At 52.2% G+C, this 9528-nt stretch overlaps 1 protein-coding gene and 1 long non-coding RNA gene across 3 annotated transcripts in view; both read right to left on the bottom strand.

Moving 5' to 3' along the window:
* Window positions 1-9528, bottom strand: part of LOC148390115 (uncharacterized) — a 99051-nt gene that overhangs the window by 81339 nt on the left and 8184 nt on the right. The gene's annotated exons all lie outside the window — the stretch shown is intronic.
* LOC148390118 (uncharacterized) lies at window positions 7928-8784 on the bottom strand. Of its 2 annotated transcripts, none has more exons than XR_015861829.1 (3): window positions 8354-8784; window positions 8130-8172; window positions 7928-8006 (listed from the first exon to the last, which is right to left on the bottom strand). It is a non-coding gene; the product is annotated as an uncharacterized LOC148390118 (long non-coding RNA). The 2 variants fall into 2 exon arrangements; XR_015861830.1 differs by having other exon boundaries at window positions 8130-8176.

Below are 9528 nucleotides of genomic sequence, written 5' to 3' on the forward strand. Positions count from 1 at the left end.
GGCCGTGCGCACGAGCCGTGGCCGAAATAAGCTCCCGCCTAGCGGATCGGCTGTTTATAAGCACCGCGGAGGAGATCGCGGAGCCTCATTGCACTTCCAGCGGCAAGCACACTCGTGCACGCCGCCCGGAACAACCGGGAGGACGTGCGCATGCGCCAAGTGGCCGAAATAAGCTCCCGCCTAGCGGAGCGGCTGTTTATAAGCACCGCGGAGGAGATCGCAGAGCCTCATTGCACTTCCAGCGGCAAGCACACTCGCACACGCCGCCCAACTCCACCGGAAGGCCGTGCGCACTCGCCAAGTGGCCGAAATAAATTCCCGCCTAGCGGATCGGCTGTTTATAAGCACCGCGGAGGAGATCGCGGAGCCGCATTGCACTTCCAGCGGCAAGCACACTCGCGCACGCCGCCCGGAACAACCGGGAGGCCGTGTACATGCGCCAAGTGGCCGAAATAAGCTCCCGCCTAGCGGATCGGCTGTTTATGAGCACCACGGAGGAGACTGCAGAGCCTCATTGCACTTCCAGTGGCCAGCACACTCGCGCACGCCACCCGGTTCCACCGGGAGGCCGTGCGCACGCGCCAAGTGGCCGAAATAAGCTCCCGCCTATCGGATCGGCTGTTTATAAGCACCGCGGAGGAGATCGCGGAGCCTCATTGCACTTCCAGCGGCAAGCACACTCGCGCACGCCGCCCGGAACAACCGGGAGGCCGTGCGCACTAGCCAAATGGCCGAAATAAGCTCCCGCCTTGCGGATCGGCTGTTTATAAGCACCGCGGAGGAGATTGCGGAGCCTCATTGCACTTCCAGCGGCCAGCACACTCGTGCACGCTTCCCGGTTCCACAGGGAGGCCGTGCGCACGCGCCAGGTGGCCGAAATAAGCTCCTTTCTAGCGGATTGGCTGTTTATAAGCACCGCGGAGGAGATCGCAGAGCCTCATTACACTTCCAGCGACCAGCACACTCGGGCACACCGCCCGGCTCCACCGGGAGGCCGTGCGCACGCGCCGTGGCCGAAATAAGCTCCCACCTAGCAAATCGGCTGTTTATAAGCACCGCGGGGGAGATCGCGGAGCCTCATTGCACTTCCAGCGGCAAGCACACTCGCGCACGCCGCCCGGAACAACCGGGACGACGTGCGCATGCGCCAAGTGGCCGAAATAAGCTCCCGCCGAGCGGATCGGCTGTTTATAAGCACCGCGGAGGAGATTGCAGAGCCTCATTGCACTTCCAGCAGCCAGCACACTCGTGCACGCTTCCCGGTTCCACAGGGAGGCCGTGCGCACGCGCCAGGTGGCCGAAATAAGCTCCCTTCTAGCGGATTGGCTGTTTATAAGCACCGCGGAGGAGATCGCAGAGCCTCATTACACTTCCAGCGGCCAGCACACTCGCGCATGCTTCCCGGTTCCACCGGGAGGCCGTGCGCACGCGCCAGGTGGCTGAAATAAGCTCCCTATTAGCGGATCGGCTGTTTATAAGCACCGCGGAGGAGATCGCAGAGCTTCATTGCACTTCCAGCGGCCAGCACACTCGCGCACGCCGCCCGGAACAACCGGGAGGCCGTGCGCATGCGCCTAGTGGCCGAAATAAGCTCCCGCCTAGCGGATTGGCTGTTTATAAGCACCGCGGAGGAGATCGCGGAGCCTCATTGCACTTCCAGCGGCAAGCATACTCGCGCACGCCGCCCGGAACAACCGGGAGGCGGTGCGCACGCGAAAAATGGCCGAAATAAGCTCCCTTCTAGCGGATCGGCTGTTTATAAGTACCGCGGAGGAGATTGCGGAGCCTCATTGCACTTCCAGCGGCCAGCACACTTGCGCACGCCGCCCGGAACAACCGGGATGCCGTGCGTACGCGCCAAGTGGCCTAAATAAGATCGCGCCTAGCGGATCGGCTGTTTATCAGAACCGCGGAGGAGATCGCAGAGCCTCATTGCACTTCCAGCATCCAGGACATTTGCACACGCCGCCCGGCTCCACCGGGAGGCCGTGCGCCCGCGCAAAGTGGCCGAAATAAGCTCCCGCCTAGCGGATCGGCTGTTTATAAGCACCTTGGAGTTGATTGCGGAGCCTGATTGCACTTCCAGCGGCCAGCACACTCGCGCACGCCGCCCGGAGCAACCGGGAGGCCGTGCGCAAGCGCCAAGTGGCCGAAATAAGCTCCGGCCTAGCGGATCGGCCGTTTATAAGCACCGCGGAGGAGATCGCGGAGCCTGATTGCACTTCCAGCGGCCAGCACACTCGCGCACGATTCCCGGTTCCACCGGGAGGCCGTGCGCACGCACCAAGTGGCCGAAATAAGCTCCCGCCTAGCGGACCGGCTGTTTATAAGCACCGCGGAGGAGACCGCAGAGCCTCATTGCACTTCCAGCGGCCAGCACACTCGCGCACGCTTCCCGGTTCCACCGGGAGGCCGTGCGCACGCGCCAGGTGGCCGAAATAAGCTCCCTTCTAGCGGATCGGCTGTTTATAAGCACCGCGGAGGAAATCGCGGAGCCTCATTGCACTTCCAGCGGCCAGCACACTCGCGCACACCGCCCGGCTCCACCGGGAGGCCGTGCGCACGCGCCGTGGCCGAAATAAGCTCCCGCCTAGCGGATCGGCTGTTTATAAGCACCGCGGAGGAAATCGCGGAGCCTCATTGCACTTCCAGCGGCAAGCACACTCGCGCACCCCGCCCGGAACAACCGGGAGGACGTGCGCATGCGCCAAGTGGCCGAAATAAGCTCCCGCCGAGCGGATCGGCTGTTTATAAGCACCGCGGAGGAGATCGCGGAGCCTCATTGCACTTCCAGCGGCCAGCACACTCGCACACGCCGCCCGATTCCACCTTGAGGTCGTGCGCACGAGCCAAGTGGCCGAAATAAGCTCCCGCCTAGCAAATCGGCTGTTTATAAGCACCGCGGAGGAGATTGCGGAGCCTCATTGCACTTCCAGCGGTCAGCACACTCGCGCATGCTTCCCGGTTCCACCGGGAAGCCGTGCGCACGCGCCAGGTGGCTGAAATAAGCTCCCTTCTAGCGGATTGGCTGTTTAGAAGCACCGCGGAGGAGATCGCAGAGCCTCATTGCACTTCCAGCGGCCAGCACACTCACGCACACCGCCCGGCTCCACCGGGAGGCCGTGCGCACGCGCCGTGGCCGAAATAAGCTCCCGCCTAGCGGATCGGCTGTTTATAAGCACCGCGGAGGAGATCGCGGAGCCTCATTGCATTTCCAGCGGCAAGCACACTCGCGCACGCCACCCGGAACAACCGGGAGGACGTGCGCATGCGCCAAGTGGCCGAAATAAGCTCCCGCCTAGCGGAGCGGCTGTTTATAAGCACCGCGGAGGAGATCGCGGAGCCTCATTGCACTTCCAGCGGCAAGCACACTCGCACACGCCGCCCAACTCCACCGGAAGGCCGTGCGCACGCGCCAAGTGGCCGAAATAAGCTCCCGCCTAGCGGATCGGCTGTTTATAAGCACCGCGGAGGAGATCGCGGAGCCTCATTGCACTTCCAGCGGCAAGCACACTCGCGCAAGCCGCCCGGAAAAACCGGGAGGACGTGTGCATGCGCCAAGTGGCCGAAATAAGCTCCCGCCTAGCGGAGCGGCTGTTTATAAGCACCGCGGAGGAGATCGCAGAGCCTCATTGCACTTCCAGCGGCAAGCACACTCGCACACGCCGCCCAACTCCACCGGAAGGCCATGCACACTCGCCAAGTGGCCGAAATAAATTCCCGCCTAGCGGATCGGCTGTTTATAAGCACCGCGGAGGAGATCGCGGAGCCTCATTGCACTTCCAGCGGCAAGCATACTCGCGCATGCCGCCCGGAACAACCGGGAGGCCGTGCGCATGCGCTAAGTGGCCGAAATAAGCTCCCGCCTAGCGGATCGGCAGTTTATAAGCACCGCGGAGGAGATAGCGGAGCCTCATTGCACTTCCAGCGGCCAGCACACTCGCGCACGCTTCCCGGTTCCACCGGGAGGCCGTGCGCACGCACCAAGTGGCCGAAATAAGGCTGTTTATAAGGTGGAACCGGGAAGCGTGCGCGAGTGTGCTGGCCGCTGGAAGTGCAATGAGGCTCCGCAATCTCCTCTGCGGTGCTTATAAACAGCCAATCCGCTAGGCGGGAGCTTATTTCGGGCACTTGGCTCGTGCGCATGGCCTCAAGGTGGAATCGGGCGGCGTGTGCGAGTGTGCTGGCCGCTGGAAGTGCAATGAGGCTCTGCGGTCTCCTCCGCGGTGCTTATAAACAGCCGGTCCGCTAGGCGTGAGCTTATTTCGGCCACTTGGTGCGTGCGCAAGGCCTCCCGGTGGAACCGGGAAGCGTGCGCGAGTGTGCTGGCCGCTGGAAGTGCAATGAGGCTCCGCTATCTCCTCCGCGGTGCTTATAAACAGCCGATCCGCGAGGCGGGAACTTATTTCGGCCACTTAGCGCATGCGCACGGCCTCCCGGTTGTTCCGGGCGGCGTGCGCGAGTATGCTTGCCGCTGGAAGTGCAATGAGGCTCCGTGATCTCCTCCGCAGTGCTTATAAACAGCCGATCCGCTCGGCGGGAGCTTATTTCGGCCACTTGGCGCATGCGCACGTCCTCCCGGTTGTTCCGGGCGGCGTGCGCGAGTGTGCTTGCCGCTGGAAGTGCAATGAGGCTCCGCGATTTCCTCCGCGGTGCTTATAAACAGCCGATTCGCTAGGCGGGAGCTTATTTCGGCCACGGAGCGTGCGCACGGCCTGCCGGTGGAGCCGGGCGGTGTGCGCGAGTGTGCTGGCCGCTGGAAGTGCAATGAGGCTCTGCGATCTCCTCCGCGGCGGCATGGTGTTGTTCAGTGCGGCATGGTGTTGTTCAGTGCGGCATGGTGTTGTTCAGTGCGGCATAATGTTGTTCAGTGCGGCATAATGTTGTTCAGTGCGGCATGGTGTTGTTCAGTGCGGGATGGTGTTGTTCAGTGCGGGATGGTGTTGTTCAGTGCGGCATGGTGTTCAATGCGGAATGGTGTTGTTCAGTGCAGGATGGTGTTGTTCAGTGCGGCATGGTGTTGTTCAGTGCGGCATGGTGTTGTTCAGTGCGGCATGGTGTTGTTCAGTGCGGCATAATGTTCAGTGCGGCATAATATTGTTCAGTGCGGCATGGTGTTGTTCAGTGCGGGATGGTGTTGTTCAGTGCGGGATGGTGTTGTTCAGTGCGGCATGGTGTTCAATGCGGAATGGTGTTGTTCAGTGCAGGATGGTGTTGTTCAGTGCGGCATGGTGTTGTTCAGTGCGGCATAATGTTGTTCAGTGCGGAATGGTGTTGTTCAGTGCTGCATGGTGTTGTTCAGTGCGGCATGGTGTTGTTCAGTGCGGCATGGTGTTGTTCAGTGCGGCATAATGTTCAGTGCGGCATAATGTTGTTCAGTGCGGCATGGTGTTGTTCAGTGCGGGATGGTGTTGTTCAGTGCAGGATGGTGTTGTTCAGTGCGGCATGGTGTTGTTCAGTGCGGGTTGGTGTCTTTCAGTGCGGCATGGTGTCGTTCAGTGCGGCATGGTGTCTTTCAGTGCGGCATGGTGTCGTTCAGTGAGGCATGGTGTTGTTCAGTGCGGCATGGTGTTGTTCAGTGCGGCATGGTGTTGTTCAGTGCGGGATGGTGTTGTTCAGTGTGGCATGGTGTTCAGTGCGGCATGGTGTTGTTCAGTGCGGTATCGTGTTGTTCAGTGCGGTATCGTGTTGTTCAGTGCGGTATCGTGTTGTTCAGTGCAGTATCGTTGTGTTGTTCGTATTGTGTTGTGTTGTTCGTAATGTGTTGTGTTGTTCGTATTGTGTTGTGTTGTTCGTATTGTGTTGTGTTGTTCGTATTGTGTTGTGTTGTTCATATTGTGTTGTTCATATTGTGTTGAGTTGTTCGTATTGTGTTGTGTTGTTCGTATTGTGTTGCCTTTAACACTTAGCCTCTAACACTTAGCCTCTAACACTTAGCCTCTAGCACCTAGAAGGTAAATAAATAGGAAGGAAGGACTCACCGGTGACGTCTTCGCCCACGTCCAAGCGTTGTACTTTGTATTTTCATCCTTCTGACAGTGGAAAACATAGCCAACAAACACCGTGGAACCTAAACGAATGAAAGAAAACTATCATTAGGCCACAACCAACATTCACAGACACAACACAATGTGACGTGCGGGGTTGAGGTTAAAGGTTTAGTGAAGGGCCCTCGTTTTAAACTACTTTTTTGAAAAGGATTGAGAACAAGTAAGACGTATTTAATTTATTTAATGGGAAGTAGTAAGAGCTATTGAATTTAATCTATGTATTATATTCTATTGTATTGTATTCTGTTGTATTCTTTTGGATTGTATTCACACTAACCCCACTAAAACTTCAGCCCACAAAAACTCGCCTCTGGCGCCTAGCCTCTGGCACTTAGCCTCTAACACTTAGCCTTTAACACTTAGCCTTTAACACTAAGCCTTTAACACTTAGCCTTTAACACTTAGCCTAGAAGGTGAATAAATAGGGTTAAAGGTTGAGTGAAGGGACCTCGTTTTAAACTACTTTTTTGAAAAGGAGTGGGAACAAGTAAGACGTATTTAATTTATTTAATGGGAAGTAGTAAGACTTATTAAATTTATTTAATCTACTTTTCTTCCCAGGCAAAATTTGATGTGCTGCAATTCCAAATTTCCAAAGTGAATGAAGGAATGAAGTCCTTTAAATTATGATTTTGTATAAATACTAGGCATTAACACAAAATCGACGGCACAAAATGGGCAGACTTTACTTGTTTCAAAAGGACTGGTTACAAGACAGACTTTTTTAATTTATTTAATGGGAAGAAGACTTATTTAGTTTAATTGATCTATTTTTGTTCCCTGGCAAAATTCGATTTGCTGCAATTCCAAATTTCCAAAGTGAATGAAGGAAAGAAGTCGTTTAAATTATGATTTTGTTTAAATACTAGGCATAGACACAAAATCTACGGCACAAAATGGGCAGACTTTACTTGTTTGAAGAGGACTGGTTACAAGACAGACTTTTCTGATTTATTTAATGGGAAGAAGACTTATTTAGTTTATTTAATCTATTTTTGTTCCCTGGCAAAATTGGATTTGCTGAAATTGTATTTTGCCAAATCTCGATTTGAGACCTGATAGGAAGTATTAAACGCTTAGTTAAATCAATACAAGTTGGTAATAAGAGCGAGTAATGTTGGTTGAACCGATGAATGAAGGTTGAAAGCAATTTAAATTATGACTTTGTATAAATACTAGATATTAACAGAACATCTACTGCGCGAAATGGGCAGAGTTTACTTGTTTGAGAAGGAGTGGCTTATTCAAAACTAAGATTTATTTAATCTGTTTGTTCCCAGGCAAAATTGGATGTGATGCAATTCCAAATTTCACCACATGATGGTGCCCAATTTTGACTTCATAGGACATATTAAACACTTAGCTTGTTATTATGTTCAAGGTAATCAGATTTGTTTATTATTCTAATGGCCTCTTCAAAACTATTCTGGATTACTATTTTGGATCTATTCTACATTACTTGGCAACAACATACTCTGTAACAGATTAGGCAGTATAATAACATATGTTAACTTGAGAGTGCCCACACTCAATCTACTTATCGTGATGTGTTAAATCAATTACTGTTAGACATTATTTGTCTGATAATCTACCAAATCTTTGAATTGAAGAATTTGTGATTTAATTAATAGCTTGTTGTTATGTTCAGGGTAATCAGACTTGTATATAATTCTAATGGCCTTCTTTTGAAAACTATTCTGAATTACAACTTTGGATCTTATATTACTTTGCAACAATCTACTCGGTGACAGATTAGGCAGTATAATCACATATGTTAACTTCAGTGCCCACACTGTATTTATTTATGGTTATTTGTTAAATCAAGTACTGTTAGACATGAAATAGGAAGTGTTTAACATAAATGTTATGGCTACTCACCATTGTAGCTCGCTCCTGGTCAATGATATGAGCCTCTTCTTGCAGTGGAAAACTTGCAGCCAACAAACACCGTGGAACCTAAAGGAATGAAATTAAACATTAACATTTCGCCTGGACCAACATTCACACGTACAACGCAACGCGGCTACACTTCTGCTATTACAAACGTAAATCTCCTTAAACACAACGAGTGTTACTTACCGTGTACGCTCTAGGCAAAATTGGATGTGATGCAATTCCAAATCTATCTGAAACGGCAGTTAAAAGTAGAGTTACATCAAGTTTTCTTTTTTAATCAACACAATCATTTACAACCGTTGACCAGAAAGAATCGTCGAAATTCGACGTCCCCCACAAACGCCACGCTTACTCGCTTTTCAGGGCAACAAAAGTACTTCTTTTTAAAAACGATGAGTTGTACTTACCGTGTACGCTCTGGACGGTCCAGTTGCAAGCAGAAAATAAAAATATTTCTCTTGTTAGTCGTATGTTACCATCCGCTGTGTCTTTGTCAACATCGCCGCCATTTTCCTACTTCCTGCTGCGAGCCACGCCCACGGATTTAAATTTGGGCGGAAGCTCTTTCCATTGGCGTCGTTTTCGCGTATAGCAAATCCGATTGGTTGGGAAGGGGGCACGGTTATGCAGCCGAGGGGTCCTGTGATCGGTGGGATGTAAAGTAGGCGTCGACGTCACGTCCGCGTCACGTGACCACGACGTGGCAGACGTCATATAGCAACCGCTGTTTTGTTTAGTAGACTTACAGTTGTTATGCATTGACATAATGGCGCACACACCAAATAGATTTAAATAAATTAAATAATTCTTCTGCCCACTCTCTTTTAAACAAGTTAACTCTCCCCGCGGATTTGAATTCCGGCGAATGTTACGCCCATCGACGTCACGTATGTCACGTGAGCACGACGTGGCAGATGTCATATAGCAACCGCTGTTTTGTTTAGTAGATTTACAGTTGTTATGCATTGGCATAATGGTGTGCACTCAAAATAGATTTAAATAAATTAAATATTTCTTCTGCCCACTCCCTTTTAAACAAGTTAACTCTGCCCACGTCCATTGACGTCTTGTCTGCGTCACGTGACCACGACGTAGCGACGTCATATAGTAACCGCTGTTTTGATCAGTAGACTTACAGTTATTATGCGTTGACATAATGGCGCACTGGTTAGCATGGCCACCTCTTAAGCATGATGTTGCGGGTTCGACGCCTGATCAATGTTAGCATGGAGTGAGCTGAAGTGCATGGCGCTGAAGATTTGAATCTTTGAAATGCGCTGAGGTCTGACATATCAGGCAGAATGGTTTGCCATCACGTTCAACAAAAAATAGAAACTTTCCCACTCTGATTAAAACGTCCTGTGTTCATCTACGTATTTTCGTTTTGCTGTGCATCTTTTCCCTGCCATTTCGAGAGCCCAATTGACACTCATAGTTTAAAGAAATGTGTTTGCCCATCCTACTTTGTGGAATTTCACCACATGCGCTTTTGACCAAAATACCAAATTGAACTCAAGTGAAGCCAACACGCACAACCCCCCCCCCCTCCCCCCCCCCACACACACACAAATGTTGATATGAA

This window comes from Syngnathus floridae, chromosome 12, assembly GCF_059516105.1.
Source record: "Syngnathus floridae isolate MCC-2025c chromosome 12, RoL_Sflo_1.0, whole genome shotgun sequence".
Taxonomy (NCBI): domain Eukaryota; kingdom Metazoa; phylum Chordata; class Actinopteri; order Syngnathiformes; family Syngnathidae; genus Syngnathus; species Syngnathus floridae.